We start from the raw sequence: 21281 nt of genomic DNA, 5'->3' as shown, positions 1-21281 counted from the left end.
CGCTCACTTGGAGTTCCCGATGTGCAGCCACAATCGCCGCAACCCCAGCCGGAAGCGCTGACCTACGCCGCCGTCGCCCGTCGTCAAGGCCCCCCTCCGCGCTCGCGCCTGGGCCCCGTAACGCCGCAGTTCCGTCGTCCACCGCCGCCGCCGCCAGCACGCCCGCCCGCCCGTCGCCCAGCGCAGCTACCAGAGGAAGACGGACATTTGGCGCGCCCCCGACCACCGCCCGCTCTGCTATCACTGCGGAGAAGCCGGCCATGTCTACCGCCGATGCCCATACCGCGAGATGGGCCTACGAGGGTTCCCCGTCAATGCGCCGCGTCCCGTGCGAGGTGAACGACCGCGCGACATCACCGACTACCTTGCCGGAGCCCAGTGGCAACCACGACGATCCTCACGCTCGCCGTCACCAGGCCGCTACATCTCGCCGCATCGCCGTCAGTACAACGGTCCCACCCGGGGCCGATCTCCCAGCCCTTTCCCGAGAAACTAAAGGCAGCAACCGATGGAGGTGCGGTTGCTGTACGACGCAATGCCGAAGATCCTCCGACGCCGCCGACGACGACGATTCGCGATTCATCACGACGAGATATCAGCACGCCGCCTAGCAACAGCCTTGACAGCACTTCGCCGCCGAAAGAAGACCTTCCGACGCGACGTACCAGCAGCCGCAGCCGTGATCCGACGCCACGAATTAACCGCAACGCCAGACGCCGGTCTACCGATCTAGACGTGCTCATCGATGCCCAAAACGTCACCGCTCTCGTCGACACTGGAGCCGAATATTCCGTCTTCAGTGGCCCGTTCGCCGCCAAGTTGAAGGTGAAAACAGCCTGGCAAGGACCCGATATCCGGACAGCGGGAGGTCACCTAATAACGCCGACTGGAATCTGCACAGCGCGAGTCATGGTAAACAACCGCACTTACCCGGCGAGCTTCGTAATCCTGCAGCACTGCTCCAGGGATGTCATCCTAGGCATGTACTTTCTAAATCAACACGGTGCATTCATCGACTTAAGGTCCAAGTCGATAACGCTTTCAACGCACAACGCGATGCCACCGGATACAAGCATAAGTTACCATGCCTTGAATGTGCTTGAAGAACAAGTCACCGTTCCGCCTCGCTCCAGCGTAATGATTTCCGTCGGTACCGAAGTGCCTGCAGACATAGAGGGCGTCATCGAGGGCGATCATCACTTACTAGTAGCTCGACCGTGAAATTTGCGTCGCTAGAGGCATAGCTGAGCTACGTGCAGGGAAAGCAAGGGTGATGCTCACGAACTTCAGCCCCGAATACAAGCACATTAACAAAGGCACCACGGTCGCCTACACCGACGAAATAGTACAAGCCAGCAGTGCTTTCGCCTTCACAGATTACAGTGCACCTGCAACGACGACTATAGTACCTGAACCAACTTTCGACGTCAATCAACCTTCCCAGGCGTAAGAAAGAACAACTAAAGGTTGTGCTCCTGCAATACGAGGACTGCTTCTCGTCGTCGTCAAAAGTTCGACAAACCCCTGTCGCCAAGCACCGCATCGTAACCGATGAAAATGTCCGGCCACTCCGTCAGAGCCCGTACCGAGTTTCGGCGCGCGAACGCGAGGCCATAAGGCAACAAGTCGACGAAATGCTACGCGACGACATCATCCAGCCGTCCAAGAGTCCGTGGGCGTCCCCCGTGGTTTTAGTGAAGAAGGATGGAACCCTACGTTTCTGCGTCGATTATCGTCGCCGCAACAAAATCACGAAGAAGGACGTATACTCCCTCCCACGGATTGAGGACGCCTTGGATCGACTCTACAACGCAAAGTATTTTTCGTCGATGGACCTCAAAACCGGCTACTGGCAAATCGAAGTCGACGAGAGGGACCGAGAGAAGACTGCCCTTATAACACCAGACGGACTGTTCGAGTTCAAGGTCATGCCGTTTGGTCTTTGCTCGGCGCCTGCCACTTTCCAACGTGTCATAGATACAGTACTGGCAGGCTTGAAGTGGCAGACTTGCCTCGTCTATTTGGACGACGTCGTTGTGTTTGCCTCATGCTTCGAGGAACACCTCCGGCGCCTTGAAACAGTTCTTCAAGCAATCAAGACCTCCGGACTCACGTTGAAGCCAGAAAAGTGCCGCTTCGCATATGAGGAGCTCTTGTTTTTGGGCCACGTCATCAAGTCTGGAGTGCGCCCCGACCCTCCGAAAACTGCGGCCATCTACAACTTTCCTCCGCCCGCTGACAAGAAGGCAGTGCGTAGATTTCTTGGACTGTGCGCCTATTACAGGCGCTTCGTCAAGAATTTTTCACGAATCGCTGAGCCACTGACGTATCTCATGAAGGCCGACGTGGAGTTCAAGTGGGAGACGCCGCAAGTCGAAGCATTTGAAGAACTGAAGCGACGCCTGCAATCGCCGCCAATACTTGCGCATTTCGACGAAAACACCGATACCGAAGTCCACACAGACGCAAGCAGCGTAGGACTCGGCGCCGTGCTTGTGCAGAGAACTGACGGACTAGAAAGGGTTGCAAGTTACGCTAGCCGGTCGCTATCGAAGACGGAAGCAAATTATTCCACAACAGAAAAGGAGTGCCTCGCCATCATCTGGGCTACATCAAAGTTTCGCCCCTACCTCTATGGGCAGGCCCATCAAAGTTGTGAGCGACCAACACGCCTTGTATTGGCTAGCTAACATGAAGGATCCTTCAGGTCGCCTCGCACGATGGAGCCTGAGACTTCAGGCATTTGACATCACCGTCATTTACAAGTCCGGGCGAAAGCACTCTGACGCCGATTGTTTGTCTCGCGCCCCCGTCGAACCTCCGCCACAAGACGACCAGGATGACGACACTTTCTTGGGACCCATCAGTGCCGACGAATTCGCCGAACAACAGCGAGCCGACCCGGAACTAAGGAGCCTTGTAGACTACCTGAAAGGCAAGGCCGTCATTGTGCCGAAGGTGTTCAGGCGAGGATTGGCGTCGTTTTTCTTGCAAAACGACATTCTCCTAAAGAAGACCTTCTCGCCTCTCCGAGCGAACTACCTCCTCGTGGTACCCTCAGCATTGCCAGAGGTTCTGTAAGCTCTCCATGACGACCCAACGGCTGGACATCTCGGTTTTTACCGCACTCTCACGAGGATACAAGAAAAATACTACTGGCCTCGCCTCTCTGCCGACGTCGCCCATTACGTAAGGACATGCCGAGACTGTCAGCGACGCAAAACACCGCCGACAAGGCCAGCCGGACTTCTACAGCCAATCGAGCCACCTCGCCGACCGTTCCAGTAGATCAGGATGGACTTACTGGGGCCTTTTCCGACGTCGACGTCCGGGAATAAATGGATCGTCGTAGCTATGGACTACCTCACCCGCTACGCCGAAACAAAAGCCTTGCCCAAAGGCAGTGCTGCCGAGGTAGCCCGATTCTTCGTTGAGAACATCCTCCTGCGTCACGGTGCCCCAGAAGTCCTCATCACCGACAGAGGTACGGCCTTCACGGCTGAACTAACTCAAGCCATCCTGCCCTACAGCCAGACAAGCCATCGCCGGACCACCGCCTACCACCCGCAGACGAATGGCCTCACCGAGCGCCTAAATAAGACCATCGCCGACATGCTGGTAATGTACGTCGACGTCGAACACAGACGTGGGATGCCATCCTTCCGTACGTGACCTTCGTATACAACACGGCCATGCAAGAAACGACGCACATGGCGCCGTTCAACCTGGTCTACGGAAGGAAAGCGGCAACGACGCTAGACGCCATGCTACCGGATGTGTCCGACGAAGAAAATGTCGACGTTGCCACCTATTTGCAGCGTGCCGAAGAAAGTCGACAGCTCGCCCGCCTGCGCATCAAGAACCAGCAGAGGACCGACAGCTGACACTACAATCTTCGACGACGCTACGTCGAGTACCAGCCCGGCGACCGTGTTTGGGTCTGGACTCCGATACGCCGACGAGGACTTAGCGAGAAACTGTTGCGTCGCTATTTCGGACCATATAAGATAATCCGACGTATTGGCGCACTGGACTATGAGGTCGTGCCAGATGGCATTTCGAAATCACAGCGGCGCCGGGCACGACCCGAAGTCATCCATGTGGTGCGTCTTAAGCCTTTCTACGCCCGCTGACGACGTTAGGTACTTTGTTACTTTGTTATTGTTTTCTTTTTCTTTATTACGCGTGCTTTTGTTTTCGCTTTCGTGTTTGTAGCATCGGGACGATGCTTTTTAAGGGGAGGGTATTGACACGTATACATGTTTATCTTTCACCGGTGGCCGCTTTCCACCGACTAACAAGTGTTAAACGTTATCGCTTGGCGCAGGACGCGCCTGCATCGGAAGCTTCTCGAACGTTATCGATGCTTCTATCATTCGTCTGTGGTCACCGACGCTCATGTAATCTGATTTTATGAGCGACGTGAATTGTCTAGAACTTTCTGGAAGACACGCGGGCATCAGGAATTAATCTGGAACCTTCGATGACTCAGGTATAAAAGCCGACGTGTTTCGCCGCTGATCAGATTTTCGACGATCGCCGACTGTTCGCCGCTATCGTTGTGCTTTGAGTGTACCTTGCTTTTGTGGGCACAGGTTCGCCCAATAAACAACCAGTTTCGTCATACACAGTTTTGCGACTGTTTTCTCTACCGTCACTACTACGTGACAATACTATTTGACGCCTCGTGGTCAAGACCAGGAATATCCTGAACGCAAAACATCAAGCAAGAGAAAATTCGAATCCAGATATACAAACGCTGAATGAAAATTTGAAACTACTGAGTTGCAATGGTTGCAATGATAGCAGACGTGGAAAAGGCATTCTAAACCTTCAGACAGGAGGAAATTTGAATACAGATGTACTAGCAGTAATGAATTTTGGAAGCATCTCAGTTGCAACGACAGGAGACGTGGAAAGGAAACTTTCAAGCAATAGTAAATATTAATCCAGGTAGATTAACACTAATGATTTTTCGACACAATTCCTTTTTAATGACAGCAGAAGTAATTCGATTTACCTTGACTTTATGCTTGGACGAGCAGAAAAGCAGACAAAATGTGTGTACATAGAAGCAAAAATCATTTTCGCCGAGCAGCAATGAACCGTAGGAAATGGACATTAAACACTGAAGAAATTAATTTTTTTATGCCTATGAAGATGCTGTTCTAACGTAGCGAGACCAGTATTTAAGGAATGAACGGGGACAAGACCGAATATATTCTGCTATACCATCAAAATATGGATGAATGGCTTGAGTGAAATGCTCACGAAGCGTATAGGACTTCAAGTCAGGGCAAAAATATTTGGTCCGCTGGAATTCCTAACGTCCTACACTGTAACAGCTAATAGCGGTATTCAATGACTGGGAAAAACCGGAAGATCTTGGGACAACCCTTTTCCAGCCGTTTATAGATAATCTATGTAGGAATTAATCGAGGAAGTTAAAAATAAATCAGACTAAATGCCTACAGAGCATATCGACAACAAGAAACAACATAAGCACTAACATTTTCTGGGATGCAAGCCGGTGGTGTATGCAAGTGCAGAATACGTAGTACGGAGACAGACAGCACTGATTCTGGCAAAGAACAGAGTAGCTCTAATGAAGGCCGTTGTCAGTCTCGCAAATATAGAACTTGAGAGCAACAATGTTATGTGGAGCTGCATCAAGAACAATCCGAAACGAGAAATTGACAAACTAAAGTTTTGGACCACTGCTACAATTGTGCTGCATCGGATAAAGAAAGATTATGCATGAAGCGTCCATTGAACATACTGCTAGAAATAAGGGATTACTCAATTGAAAAACAAGGCCACATCAGCAGTAATGAAAAAAACAGCAGATCTGACAAGTGTCACCGTAGAACAGATTTCGTCGTCAAAAATTGTGGAAGGAATCCGAGTTGCTACAAACCAAAAAATAGCCGTGTTACAAAAAGCCGGATAACAATGAAAGGACAGACGATGAATCACGTGTTAGATCTACGTCGGAAGTGATGGTAAGACGAGGATGAAGTTGACAGATTCGGCAGTTTATTTCGAGAGTAACTGCGTGGATGTTTCGTTGCGTAAACAATATTAGAAGACAAGGTCAACGGTACACTAAACGCAGACGAAATACCGCCAAAACTCGTCTCATTTCGCTAGACCAAAATTACAAAAGAATTGAAGGAGTTCAGCAAGCAAGCAAGACAATACGCGAATGTGAAATGATTGAAGACAAAGAAGACCTGTTCAGACTTGAAGGGCGCCTTCGGTAGGGCCCATATGACAAGACGAGGAGCACCCGATCAATTACATGGGAGCAATCTCTTGACACCATTATTTCGACACGCATATGGACAAACTTGTCACAGTGGAGTGCGTGACACACCGACTCCAACAAGAACCAGATTTTGGGTAATCAGAAGACGAAAATAAGTGAAAGATTTCACACGACAGTGCATTGTGTGGCGACGGTACATTACAGACCGTTGTAACAGGAAGTACCTCTTTCTGCCGTTAGAGTGACGAAGGCCGCATCGTTTGAAATCGCTAGCCTACATTTCACCGGCGCTCTCGGAGCCACTACAACAAAAAGTGACACTGTCAAACTTTACGTACTAATTTTTAAATGTGCCGTGACAAGAGCTGCACATTTGGAAACACGCTTCACCTCAGTTTTATACAAGCTTTACGGCGCTTCTTGGTTCGAGAAGAAACGTGCTCATCGACAACGAAAGACTTCCAGGAAACAGACAATTGAATGCGGTCTCTAGATTACATCGCGAAACAGCTTGAGATTTCATCACCAATCACCAAGTGATATGTATTCTGGAAAACGCTCCGTGGTGGGGTGGTTTCTATGAAAGGCTAATGCATAGTTCCAAGTGAACTGCGAAAAACGATTGGCCGATGTGTACCGCATATTGGAGAACTATATACCTTAACATACGAAGATGATATCATGAACAACCAGTCACTAACATACGTTTACGATTAACCTGGATAGCCTATATTCCAAATCCTTTGGAACCAACTGGTGGAAACAAAACTGGGAGGAGACTGATGAATGGGACGGCAGCCTTCAATAAAAGTGGAAACCACGTGAAGCCTGAAAAATATGGACCTCCGAGTACACGAAAGAATTGAGGTGCGAAAATGAAAGCAGCTCTGAAATGTCACCAGGAACTGAAGAAAGGTGACATCGTCCTACGTGGAGAGTGACATTTAAGAGCGTTTTGGAAAATATGCGTGGAGAAGAAAGCTTTCCGAAGCATAAACCAAACCTCGAGGGCCTGCATATTAAAGGCAGCCAACAGCAAGTTTCTTTGCGGCCCCGGGAAGATGTAACAGAGTGAAGGAAAACAGTGAGAGAACACGAACAAGAGCCGTCATTGGAACAACTACAGACGACGCTTAATTCAAAAGCAGACGTTCTGAATGTTAAATGCCGCAGGGCTGATAAACCACGCGAGAAAACATCCGTAGTAGAATTGAAGTGTACATGGTTCTAGCCAGAACTACCGCAGGGAGCCGAACGACACTCGGTCTCCCAGCAGGAAGCCACAGGCGAGAATCTATAGCGTAGGCCGGACACTAGGCTGTGCAGAAGTGCGCCGGATATCCTTGTGAATAGCCGCAGTCGAAAGCAGACGGTCGGAACCTGAAATCACGTGGGGCTTATTAAAGACTTCAGAACGCAGCCATATGGTACGATTCGAGTGTTCAAGGTACTTGCCAGGAGTAGTGCCGGGCGAGGAACAAAGCATCGTCCACCAGAAAAACCACCGGTGAGGGAATGCGAAGAAGCCAGCATGGTCTCAATGTCATCCACGAGTGGTACTCAAGGTCATCCTCTGCAACGAAGGGAGGAGCATAAACGCCAAAACGAACGGCTGCAATTGCAACGAAATGGACCACTTACATTAGCTACTGCAGGGCCGAGCTCCGCTGGAGACCCAAGGCGACGTGCGATGCCGCGGTAGCTAAAGCTGGCGAGGCGATTCCGGATGTCGTTTGCTTCCACGAATCCACATTTCGCTCGATAGCACTGTCGCGCCCGGGCTACCCTGTCACGAAATAGTGGTCGGGTCGCAAGGACATGCAGAACGGGTTAATGTCCCTGGCGCAATCGAAAGAGGACGGCTGTCAGCTATAGCCTGCCGGGCGTCAGCTAAGCCTACCCGCAATTCGCTAAGCCTGAAGCTACAACCGCCGCCACCACGGGTGTGGTCCATCCTCTTCGATTCCGTCACGGAGAAGACCCGATGTGGCCGCAGCAGTGCCCACAAACTTCGGGCTTACAATTAAACACCTAAACTTGCGTAATTTTTGAATACAGCTACACTCAACTGACTTCTCAAAAGCATGCGCCATCCTCGCCAGCTTGGAGAACATCTGGCATCCATCTTACTTGAGCATTTAAGCTCGTCGCGCAGAAAGAAGCTCGCTGTGACAAGGGGTTGCTTTGCAGGTTCTCGGTTTGTGGCCACGCTCAAACTTCGATGTCCACAGTTGTCGGCCAATATGCTCAGGTGGACAGCCATGGGACGATTGCTGCTCAATGTGATCTCATCTGGAACGTAGGCAAGAAAATACTTCTCTAGGTTAGTGCTGGAACCTGTGCAGCCAAATTGTCACGTGTATTTCTGCCAGATTTGTGGCCAAAATTTCTTATTGCTTTACCACAAACGCACTTGTTCACAAAAAAAAAAATTGAGCAGAGCGAGGTCACGTTCGGAGCATGTGCAGTTATAATCAATTCCTTCCACGCTGACGTGAAATAAATTAACAGTTATTCAACAAGCAAACTTCAAACAAGCTTGATTAAGTCGCACACAAATGCTCCTGTGTGTCCGGCGGTTTAAAACGAGTTGCGAAACCATGTGCATTGCCTTGATAAAAATATTTCAAGCATCAGAAATCAAGCCTCATTGCCAGACGTTCACGCTTTCAAACATTTTATTATCTTAATCAAGCAATCCGTAAATTCACAGAAGCGGGAAGTACGTTTCAAACATCATACTTGCCCGAGAAAATGAAATCCCTCAGTATTCAGTTTGATACATGGGTATGTTTCTGCTGAACACGCAATGATGGCACAAAAGGCATGAAGCTATAGGTATCACCCTTAACAGAAGCCAACTCCACCCTTAATAAAGGACCCTCCAAACAGCGTCGCTAACACGTCTTCCAACATTCGGTCTTACCTGCACTGCAACCCAAACAAAGCTCACTTAAGTCGCTTACGTGAGCCTTATGCAATGTCTGTCTTTGGAACTTCTGTGAGCTGTAGAAAGCTTAACCAAAGCTGCCCACACGTACGATGTTCACATTTAGAAACTATGCAGAACAGCGTCTGTAATGGTTAGGGCATGCCGCATTGACTAGAATTCGATTGGCTGCTGACAAAAGCAATTACTATTGCCACTGTTGGTACCCTGCACCACAAATAAATGGACAAACATTTCTGACGTCAACAAACAATTTCCCACCTTTTGGAAACACTGCCTAAATTGTCCTCGTGCACCGCCATCGAAAACGAACATCTGGAAACACGAAACGACAGAACGCGTATTAATAACCACTCGAGGACAGAGCCTAATCACGAGTTGTCTGCACGCGATACTCACCAGAAGTAGGAGCAAGTCTAGCCTGCCTGCAGGACGCCATCGGTGTGGGAATGCAATGTAACAAACACGGTCTGCCACGGTGCGAGTGGTGCTCAAGGCCATCTCCTGGGGGAGTACGTTGGGAGAATGGCAAAGAGCGGCACACTGATGTCCTTCCTACTCGTAGGCCGCAATCGAAAGCAGACGTTGGGATCCTGTAACAACATTCATACTCAGCATTTCCACTAAGATATAACGCTCAGTGCACGGAAGATTACTCGACATTTTAAAAAAGCATGAATTTCGCCACCGCAGCTTGGTTGTCTACAGAATAAGTCAACTGAGCTAGTCCTACTGCAAACAAAGGAGCTTATAAATATCGAACAAAGGTTGTGTACAGTGGCAATATTTCTGGACCGAAGAAAGCCATCGATTCAGTCCGAGTACTGTTCAGTAAACCGTCTTATGGAATTAGAAGCCCGCAGCCTCTAAGAAGCCATCTGCAAAATGGTAAGCAATATTTTACACTGCGTTCATCGTCCTGGCTAATCTGACTACAGGCGCACCACAAGGCTCATTAAGGCAGCTTTTGCTTTATTTATACCTGATATGACTTTTATTCCACTCACCGAATAACTGCTTTTGTACTCGGATGACATGAACGTTTTTCTTGTGATGGATTAATTGAGATAAAAGCAAATAGGTGGTTAAGAGAGTTGGCGAAGTTGCTAGATGTAAACGAACTTCTACTGAATGTCACTTAAACTGAGTACGAATTTAGGTCTCGTAGCACTGGAGTAAATATCCGTTTAGTCTTTATATCTGTACGGATAATAGAGCGCGCAAATAGCATATTTTTGTATTTCATTTTTCATGAGTTTCTTCATGTGTTTCTTAGAATGAGCATGTTAACAATTTAAACTTGAAGCTATCACGCATAATAGGCTTTTTTTTTTTGGTGAGGCACCAAATACCACTTAGTTAAGGCCAAACCTATATTTCTTTGATATAATCGCAGATGTTGTATTGTATTCTCATATGGGGTGCAAATAGTATCAAAAGGCTACCCGCCATGGTTGATTAGTGGCTGTGGTGTTGGGCTGCTAAGTACGAGGTCGCGGCATAGAATCCCGGCCACGGCGGCCGCATTTCGATGGTGGCGAAATGCGAAAACACGCGTGTACTTAGATTCAGGTGCACATTGAAGAAACCAAGATGGTCCAAATTATTCATGAGTCCCCCACTACGGCGTGCCTCAATCAGATCGTGGTTTTGGCACGTGAAACCCCATATTGTTTAAACATCAGACTAGTGAAGTTGCAAAAAGTCAAGCCGTACGCTTCAAAGTTCGGGAAACACGGGCTCTACAAGAGACTTTCATGATCGTTACAAGTTGCTATTCGTAATCAAGCTACGCGTGCGGACTCGCGACATACTTATACTGAGGTGAAGAGATCAAAAAAATTTACGAACAGCTTGATAAAAAATTTCCAACTCAAATTTGTTATCGGTTAACGAAGGACAAATTATGGCAGATAGAACCTTAGCTTTTAAATCTCTGCTTTGTTTAATTATAGCTATCCTGAAACTCATTCAGCAAGCACAGCCCCCTCCCCCCCCCCCCCCCCCTTCCCCTTCGAGACATTTCAGAAAGCTACCTCCGAACGATCAGGAGGAGGACCAATCCTGATAATTCTTGTCCCGCGGTTAAGGTATTACAAAGCTGAGCAATTTTCTTTTTTTATGCCAGGGTATTTTTCCCGTGTATTTAAACTTACGCTAGAATCGTTTATTCTGCTTTCTTTGCCTAATTGTTTATAGAATGTTAAGTTATTTAGGTATTCGACGAATTATAGACTGTTTACCTCATGATAAATGCATTTTCTGTATGTATTTTTTGATATTGCTAGAGTGCATCAAATTTCCTATTCCATTTACTTTTATTTTAGTGACAATGGTGTGTTACCTTTGTCGCTCAAGTGTACAAAAATATCAAGGTCAGGGGCCCAGTCACGTGCAGACAAGCATGTTTAGTCCCCGATTTTCCTCGGTTGCTTTTCCCCTTTGCCGTATATCTGCTTTCCAAATGAGTAAAGCGAATATTTGTAACTAGAAGCTAAGAGTATACTGAAAAACTGCAAATGAAACCACGAGGCGTATTTTTAACCACTCGAGGACAGCCGTAGCACGTCATGGGTACGGAGTACTTACACGTAGTAGTGCAGGGCGATGAGCAGTCTCGTCAGCCAGCAAGACCGCACACCGGCGATGGAGCGCGGTCGGCCACGGTACAAGTGGTGCTCAGGGCCATCTCCTGTATGGGGACGTTGGGAGGATGGCAGACGTGGAGCAGCACAATGGGCATCCTACTCGTGGGCCGCAACCGAAAGCAGAGGTCAAGATTCTGAAACAATAAGGCATGGACGCAGTAACGTCAAGTACCGGACGAGTTGTTAGATATTGAACACGGAATTAAACTCGTTAACTAGACGCATACTCAGAACAAATAGCACAGGACGATGCGGGTTATACTATCAACTGACTCAGCTAGGATCCTCCTGCACGCTTCCTTGCTCTGTATGCGTATTCGCTGGTTTAATTCCTTGTTCAATAATATTTCATCCTGAGAAGATTTAACATAAAAGGCATGCGCTGTGGGTGTTTGGTTTCATGACATTTGTTTGTGGATTGTAATGCTCAAAATTCTGAGGAACAGCTTTGTCAAGAATGCAAGACAAGGCATGAGCAACATTAGTGATAGAATGGTGTGGCAATATGACCCACATATACCGCATGTCATATAAGGCGTGGCATACACATGTACTACCTAAATACATTCGGAGGGCCTGCGTGATTGGGGATTATTTTCTCGGCCGCGAACGCCGGCGCTGACGCCGCATTTTCGGCAACACGGGGCCCTTAACGCTATCGCGGTAATAAGGCATGGGCATTAGCAGCGCTACCAGCACTCAGGTCGCAATTAACCCGTTCAACTACATTTTGCAGCTACTGTTCGCGTCGGTTCTGCCTGCGCGCGTGGGATAGGCGGAGCGGTTCGATGCGACTTGGGCTGCGCAAAAGCACAACACTTCAAGCTGCTTCCTGCCACACTATTTCGTTGGATTACCTGGCGAAACTGAACAGCTACACGTGTGCAACACTGTACAGGTGCCCACAAAATAACTCGGAACGCCGGACCGGTGGCCTTTCGCCGGCGGAGCGCGCCGGTGAAATAGCGCCAGGGTGTGCGCATGCGCGGTCGCCCTAGAAAGCTCACCGCGCTCCCCAGTGCATCTAAATAGGTGTTGCCTTTCATTCGCACAGCCCCCCCCCCCCCCCCCTTCTATGACTTGCCTATGACAGGCAAGTCATAGGAGAGGGGCGGAGCGGGGCTGTGCGAATGCGGTTAAAACGCTGTGCGCGCGTTGCACGCGATGGAGCATAAGCGCTCGTGCGTGCGCGTTAATGGACATCAGCGCCTTTTAAAGCGAAAAGCTTAACTAGCAGATGGTGACCATCGTCGACAATGCTTGTGGTAGCAAAAATCGGACAGCGGCATACTACACCTCTACCGTTCAATAAAGCATGTAAAAGTGAATTAAGCACCAAGTGAGTAAAATTAGGGTAATTAACAACACCAATACGCAGACATCACACGCCTTTATTAAAGCGTGCTAAAGTGAATTACTAAGCAACTAAGAATTACGATTAATTAAAAGGGTTGCGAACAGTAATAGAGACTACTCAACATCAATTCGAGACTCCGTGATAAAAGTGGTCACGTCAAATTGAGACTAAGAGTCCCAAAGAGCAGTACATACTAATAAGAATCAATTAAAAACTCCGTAACAGCAAGTAAGAAAAACCGAATTAAGACCAACTAGTTATTTAACATACTCAAACAATCGTAAATAAAGCGACGTGAACGCATTGAAGCTTTCGCCGTCAAAGTCGCCTTAGCAATCGATGACTAAGCTAACCTTCTCGCCGGCTATTAACGATTAACCTTCTCGCCGGCTAATGATGTCGCACAAGCGACATTGTTAATAGGACACGTCTTGCTGTGTCCTGTGCCCAAAGGAGACAGACATACGCAAGGTGACGTTTAATATGAAACTCGCCACTCTAGTATCGCACTGAACGCTCAAGAAAGTAAACATTCGACGTAAACATCACCGCAAAATCATCGTCAGTCACCGCAAACGGGACAGAATGATTCGCTTACACCGATACCCATAGTGCGTGGGATCCGCATAATTTTCCTTTTTTTATGTACTACCGCGCTAAGTAGGAGCTACAAAATGAAAGCGCGTGACAAAGCAGCCGAGCGTTGTAGGTCCTACTGAGCGCGAAAGTGCCTGCAGTATGCACGCCTGCTATCCACCCAGTCGACCAGCGGCATTATTTTAAATAATTATAATAATAAGAGGACATAGCGGTAGCACGAATCGTGTGTAAGTGATTTACCAGTAGTAGCAGGACTCCAAACGAAGCCCCGTCTGCCAGCAGGATGCCATGGGTGGTACAATGCAATGGAGCCAACGCGGCCAGCCACGGTACGAGTGGTGCTCAAGGCCATCTCCCGTGTGAGGACGTTGGGAGGATGGCAAACGTCTAGCAGCTCACTGGATATTCTCCTACTCGTGGGCCGCAAGCAAAAGCAAACGTTGGGATCCTGAAACGACAACGAGGCTTATTTAACCACTCCAGGATGTAGCCGTGTAGTACGAGTCGTCAGTACGTGGTACTTACCTGTAGTAGTGCAGGGCGATGACCGTGGTCTCGCCTGCCAGCAAGACCACACCGACGAGGGAACACGGTAGGCCACGATACGAGTGATGCCCTGCAAGACAGCGTGGACAGTAAGTACTCAACACACTGAAAAAAAAAAAAAAACCGAACAGCAACAACGGCAACGAAACGGCCCGCTTACTGTCGCTGCTGCCCGGCCGAGCTCCGACGAGGACCGAAGGCGACGTCCGGCGTCGAGGGCTGCATTAAGCAGAATTAGTAGCTAAAAGCTGGCGAGGTAATTCCGAGTGCTCCCCTGATTCCACATTTCGCTCGATAGCACTGACGCGCCCGGGCTACCTTGTCACGAAATAGTGGTCGGGTCGCAGTGCAATTCGGAACGGGTCCATGTCCCTGCCGCAGTCGAAAAGAGGACGGCTATCAGCTAGCCTGCCTAGTGTGAGCTAAGCCTTGTGTCAGCTAAGCCTGAAGCTACACACGCCGCCACCCCGAACACGGTGGCCCGTCCTCTTCGATTCCGGCACGGAGGAGACCCCTGTGGTCGCAGCCATGCCCACGAAACTCCTCGGGCTTACAGTTAAGAAACACAACTTTACGTAATTTTCAAATGTAGCTATACAATCCTAGCGAGCGCTAACTAGTGGAACTCAACAACCAGTTAACTTAGCTAAGGCGTGCGCCACCCTCGCCAGCTTGGGGACCATCTATAGGACTTAGCTCGTGAGCGCTGACGACGCTCGACGACTGGAAGCTCGCCGTGACGACGCTCGCCGTGAAGGGTTGCCGCGCTAGTCCTCCGTTAACAGCCACGGTCAGAGCTGCTCCACCACAGTTCATGGTCCAGGCGTCGCCGACGAATGGGAACGCGCACAAACAAAAGAACGAGTACTCGGCAGGCACGACTTGCGACTTATACGCTGCGCCGGCTTAACCGGGATGCCCCAAGGGCTGAAATGCCAGCTGGCCGTCGCATACATTCCGGGAGTTCGGAAAGGAGCGTGACGAATTGCCGAGAAGGAGGCAACAAAGTCTCTCGAAGCGTGCCTCACATTTTGCACTCCTGGCCGGGGGATTAAGCCATAGTTCTTCCAAAGTCTGGCCCGAGTTTGTCAAACGCTGCCACTGTTAGCGTGAAATTTGGAGCAGCAGGACCGCGGGGTACGGTACGACGCAGAGGGCAGCCGACACGAGGCCCATCGAAGTGGACAGAAAAATGCAAAATGGCGGCCCAAGCTTCCGGATGTTCGTTACATGACCACGACAGCCACGATGCTAAGCACTTTGGCGCATGCGTTGATACGCCCGGCCGTTTCTTTTCTTCTCTCATTGGCCTCTTCTCGAACTACGTCACTGGCTGAATGACTGGCTCGCTAGCGGCCGCGCCACCGTTATCACCGCGCTCGGCGTAACTGGTGATGGTGACGTCAAACGAACAAATGAAAAAAAAAAAAAAAAACGAAACCGTAGCTGGCATACAGTTGCCGAACTCGGAATGTTCTAGAAGCTTCCACATGCATCCACTGTGTTCGTGGACAGCAATGGCGTTAGCGCTGTCTCCGTCGTTTTATCGATATGAATCTCGCTGACGGAATCTTCGCGCTTCCGTGGCCGCCTTGGTATCTGCGTTGTTGGGCTCCGGCTGCGAGCATGACTTGCAACTTACGAGCGCGCATGGCAACATGTCTCGAGTTCGCTGTGTACACGTCGTCGCCTGCTTCTTGCCGCACCGTTTCTTTTCAAAAAAATAATAATAATAATAAATTTCTAGGCGTTTGCATGCTGGAACCACGATATGATTAAGAGACACGCCGTAGGAAGGGACTCCGGTTTAATTTTGACCACCTAGGGTTTCTTCAACGCGCATCTACATCTAAGTACACGAGATTTTTTTTTGCATTTCGGCCATTAGAAAAGCGGCTGCATGCCACGGTCGTGATCGAAGCGTCGACCTGGCGCTCAGCAGCCGAAGCCCACAGTCACTCGGCTACGGCGGCGGATTGCTTAGAACTGCCATAGTGACACGGGCTTTGCCGTCCATTAAAGACATCCGCATTCCGATCGTTTCGATATCTGTATGACTTGTGAAAATCGAGCTTTTTTTTTGGATGTGGGTGTCTTAAAAGCTAGCATCCTGCATTTGCTATAGCAACACAATAGAAAGGCGAAAAAGGAAGATAGTTAATAGAAAGCTCTCCTTCCTATAGACTGGATGACTCGGCGAAAAGACATCGCAAGACATTTCGGTTCTCACGCACGAAGATTTAATAACCACAATAATTACCATGACGAATTATTCAATAACGCACTTAATCATAATTAACGCTTTTAAGTAGACTTCAATTCCTCGTTCAAAACTTTCTTTACCAAAGATTAATGCATCTGATGCCACCGCCTGCTTCGTTTGCGTTGGTCTGGCTGATGGTGGGCTTAATTTTGTTTTCTTCTGAATTTTTTCGTTGGTTGATTTAAATATTATTTCGTTCTTGCTTTGCGCGGCGACCTCTCGGCAGTGGCCTCATTGAGCTATGGCGTTCTCGTGCTCAACACAATGTCGTCGGTTAGATGCCTACGGCCAACGAAGGCGGCTGCCTTCGTTGGCCGGCTGGTAGCCGCCGGCTACCAGCCGGCGTTGGCCGGCCGGCTGGTGAAAGGCTGGTAAAACAGCCTTTCATTTTAGTTTCAAAACTATACGCCCGATAGTAAGCATGCAGGTAAGGAAGTAGCTGCGTGTCTAATCAACAAAACATTAATAGCCATCACAATTTCAACGAATACTGCACGATTCTGCCCCAAAAATTGTCCACTCACTTATGTTGTTCTTTTTTCTCCTTTTTTTCATATAGTTCCGAAATGCCAAAAGACAGCTTTACATGTCTACTAACAAAACAATTAAAAGCATGAACAATTATCATTTCGTGTGACAGAGAGAGTATTTATGTCGCCAGGGTACCCATTGCCAATCGCAGGTCGGCAAGTCCAATGTCCTTTTCGCTAATCTACCTCATTAGCAAGATTTTCTTCAGTAGTTTTGTTATACTGATGTAAGTTCAGATTAGAGCACTGCACGGGCTCGGGCCCGCCCGGCCGGGTAGGGCAGTTTTTTCACGGGCTCGGGCGCGGCATGTGCTTTTTGGCCCGGGCCCGGGCCGGGCTCGGACTTTCTGGTGGTGTGCATGTAACGTGCAGCGAGTTATCCACGCACGTCTCGACTCTGAAAAACATGTCTTTTTCGGTATCGGGCCTGGTTCGGGCCGGGCCGGGCGGGTAATGTAGATTATTTCCAGGCCCGGGCTGTGCCCGGGTCTCCCCCCAAAACATTTGGTCGGGCTCGGGCGGGCAGCCCAACGTAAAAACTGGCCCGGGCCGGGCCCGGGCTGAGAAAAATCGGCCCGTGCAGTGCTCTAGTTCGGCATATTAATGCATTTTTTAAGGGGCGAAGCTCCTTATAGCGGCACCCGTTCGTCCCCGTCGTAGTAGGTAGCCACGTCTGGTTTTATGAATTGCTCAATAGATGGCGTTGTGTGTCCCTATATGTATGTATACCCATATATACATATATATGTATATGTATAGTATAACCGGAAGCCGACTTCCGCTTCCGGTTCCAGTTCCGGTTCCGCTTCCGTTTCCACTTCCGGTTCCGCTTCCGGTTCCGGAAGCCAGCTTCCGGCTTCCGGAGAACGCTTCCGGCGTTTTAGGGGCGAAGCTCCTTATAGCGGCACCCGTTCGTCCCCGTCGTAGTGTGTAACCAGTCTTAACGCTAGTACCAGATGTCGGTATAAACTAAACGTATTTCTCTCTCGTCCGTAGCTAGGTGCGCTGCGGTGCACAAGGGCGTTCGTTCCCGACGCGCACTTTCTTTCTCGTCCGTAGCTAGGGGCGCTGCATTGCACAAGGGCGTTCGTTCCCGACGCGCGCTCTCTTTCTCTCTCGTTCCCGACGCGCGCTCTCTTTATCTTTCGTCCGTAGCTGTGGTTTACCCGAATGATCCCCCGGAGCTTCGCCCCACTCATCATCATTCACCCCGTGGATATGCTGTGATTTTTTTCGCGTACACGTTACTTTGACGTGGTGAGTTTTTGCAGTTTTGTGAGGTCGCGTGACAGACAGGCGAAGTGGGCGTAGCCAGAAAACATTGGACCAATAGCAGAGGGCTAATGGTGCAAAGGCATCGAACCAGGAATCATTATTTTTCTTTTGTGCGGTTTAATCATGCATAATCAGTGTGTACACGTTGTATCAGATGGGGAGCTCTCGTGGTTTTCGTGACGTCGCGTGACAGACAGGCGAAGTTGGGAGTGGCCCAAAAATGTTTTGACCAATCGTGGAGGCTGATTGCAGAAATTAGAATCAAAGCAGTTTGGAATCATTTTACGTTATAGCGCCCTTGATCCGAGAAAAGTTCTACATGTCAAAATGAGCTGCATCCTTCCATACGTCGCAAAACCGCTGCACCCTTTTATGCATGGAGTAAAGAAAATAAGTTGTTTCACATGTTAAAGCTGTAACGTAAGTTACATGCACTGTAACTAAGCTTGATGTTCCCGCCTGGATATTGCCCTTCAAGCACACATAGACGCGTCTTTAACGCCTTTTACGAGAACTTCAACCAGAAGAAGCCCCCGGCTGTGTATTACAAAGCACAAAAACACTAATTAAACTTGAATGTTGTGGCGATGAAAGTGCTAAACAAGGAGATATGAACAAATTAACACACCAGTGAACCGCTAGCAGCTAAGAGAGGCGATGTTAAGTTCATGAAAAGTGAAAAACATACAATAAAAGTTTTTTTATATTTTTTTTTTCATGTTTTTCTCTCGCCTATAGATAAAGGGCTGCAAGTTCTGTTTCAAGAGGAAACTCCTTGACTATATTTCGCACTTCACACGGTTGATGCGGGAATATGTGGAGGATAAGGAGGCGAACTGAACCAAATAAATACGACAGCGACGCATCAATAACGCAATAAGGCGCAGCCAGCAGAAATGCAAAACCGCATAGAATTCAATTGGGGAAACGAATTATGCGGTCAGGCCGCTTGTTCTTGACAAAAGCCAGCCTGGTTGGAGGAGAGCACTGAGCTCATTCAGGCGCATATCGCGGTTAATGTTCGGGAATATGGACCGTAACAAGAAAATAACCGAGCAAGCTTGAGTGAATGTTTGCTAAAGGAAGTCATAAACTGGGTGTAGTGTTCATACCATGAATTACTACCTGCAACGTGTGAACGAAGTTCAGTTTTTATGATAACAGTGTGAGTCTATAGATGGCAAAATGAAGAGGGGAAGTAATGAGCAAATGTAGACAAGAAACAGTGATTAAATAGAAAACCAGACAACCACCCAAATGTAGCACTTGCTACAAAGGACACCCATACGGGTTCCTGGAAAGAAAAGCCTCGCACTTGAAGAAAAATTCGTCCTGGTCCGGGACTCGAACCCGGGACCACCGCCTTTCCGGGGCAGCCGCTCTACCATCTGAGCTAACCATGTGGCTAGCCGATGGCAGGGCGATGTCGAATTTGTCAACAACTCGAATCAAAGGCAAGTGTTTGACATCCATTTAAATACTTCTCTCCACCTAGCGGGTTTCCGCTGAGCTATTATGTCAAACACTTGCCTTTGAAAAATAAGCAGAGAAGAGATTGATACGACCGGATCCGTTACAGGCATAGGTAGCGGTACAAGGTTGATGGATAATTTTTTGAGAAAGAGAAACAAGATCAAAGAAATGTATTGACCCTTTTCGCGGCGATCCCGTGGGCGCTGCCATGTTTGATCACGTGGTGACGCTTCCATTGCTTGCCTCGACTGCCTCCGTTGCCTCCTTGTTTACAATGGAAGTGTACGACGCCGGCGCGGCTTGGAAAACCTCTGTTTTCGGAGATATCGTAGACGGTGACTAGGTGGACGACACGAAGCTTTGATCACAGCTTCAGAGAACATGCAAAAGCGCCTTCGGAGCTGATTAAGCTGTAGGTCCAAACGGCGCAAGCAGCGTATATGGTGCTTGTTCTAAAAGCGGGGCTAAATATGTATTCCAAGCTATCCAAGCTTTCCGATTATGCATTCAGTCAGGATTAGTGTGTTTTGCTCTTTGTTCTTTATTCAGCAAATATTTTGAAGCAGTGGCTTGTCAGTTTCTGACTCAGCGAAGTTCCTCGATCGGTGCGGCCACTATCTGATTATTTTCTGCCTAATCGCTCGTGGGTGGGTTCAGTTTCGATAGATTTGTTCTTGCTGCGCACAATGCTTGAAACGTAGCTGTTTTGTACATTCTAATACTTTGTAGCAAATATATATTACAGCTAGTAACTCGCTTACTCTTGTGGACCGTCACGAAACATTCAGTTTCGACCATTCGTGCGCCATAGGTGTAGTCCGTCATTTATTGTGCATATACAGTGCGCATATATTCAAGAATGTGCCCATTCAGTTATTCTTGATACGTCGGCGATAGAGTGGGCGTAAGTTTTCCTGCCATTTGGGACAGATGTGTATAGATAACGTGCGGGAAACTTACTATGACAGGAAGCGGCGCTACTCCCTTTGTCATTGTTTAACTAGTGGTACTCACTCTTGCCGACGTTCTGGGGATGAAGCCATTTCTTTGAAGGTTAGCGATAAAAGGCTGGCGGATGAGCAAATTTCTGTATCCTCGAGGAAAGCCGTACATCACGAAGTGCCGGTAACACGTTCGGACAGTTGCAGCAGCGGTCCGCGAACTTGGCCACACTGATTCATTCTATTCCTTAACATGCCAGCCACTATTTTTGCAGCCAACTACTACACACGTCTTCAATCCACATGATTCAATCTAGTATGATTGGAGCACAGTGTGTTAGCGAAAACTCAGTTGCCTTTCCGACAGCTGATCGCACAGAAGCAAGATAGAAGCGGTAATGGTTTCGTATTCGTGCGCTGTCGCTGAGGA

The 21281-nt window shown here is 48.7% G+C and overlaps 1 long non-coding RNA gene across 1 annotated transcript; it reads right to left on the bottom strand.

The window, feature by feature from the left end:
• Window positions 1–9476: 9476 nt before the first annotated feature.
• On the bottom strand, window positions 9477–15574 carry LOC125947431 (uncharacterized). The gene is made up of 6 exons (XR_007468293.1): window positions 14530–15574; window positions 14349–14439; window positions 14064–14271; window positions 11808–12000; window positions 9618–9811; window positions 9477–9533 (listed from the first exon to the last, which is right to left on the bottom strand). It is a non-coding gene; the product is annotated as an uncharacterized LOC125947431 (long non-coding RNA).
• Window positions 15575–21281: the final 5707 nt, after the last annotated feature.

This window comes from Dermacentor silvarum, chromosome 8, assembly GCF_013339745.2.
Source record: "Dermacentor silvarum isolate Dsil-2018 chromosome 8, BIME_Dsil_1.4, whole genome shotgun sequence".
Taxonomy (NCBI): domain Eukaryota; kingdom Metazoa; phylum Arthropoda; class Arachnida; order Ixodida; family Ixodidae; genus Dermacentor; species Dermacentor silvarum.
Note: the sequence above shows the minus strand (reverse complement) of the source record. Positions and strands in the feature narration are given on the sequence as shown.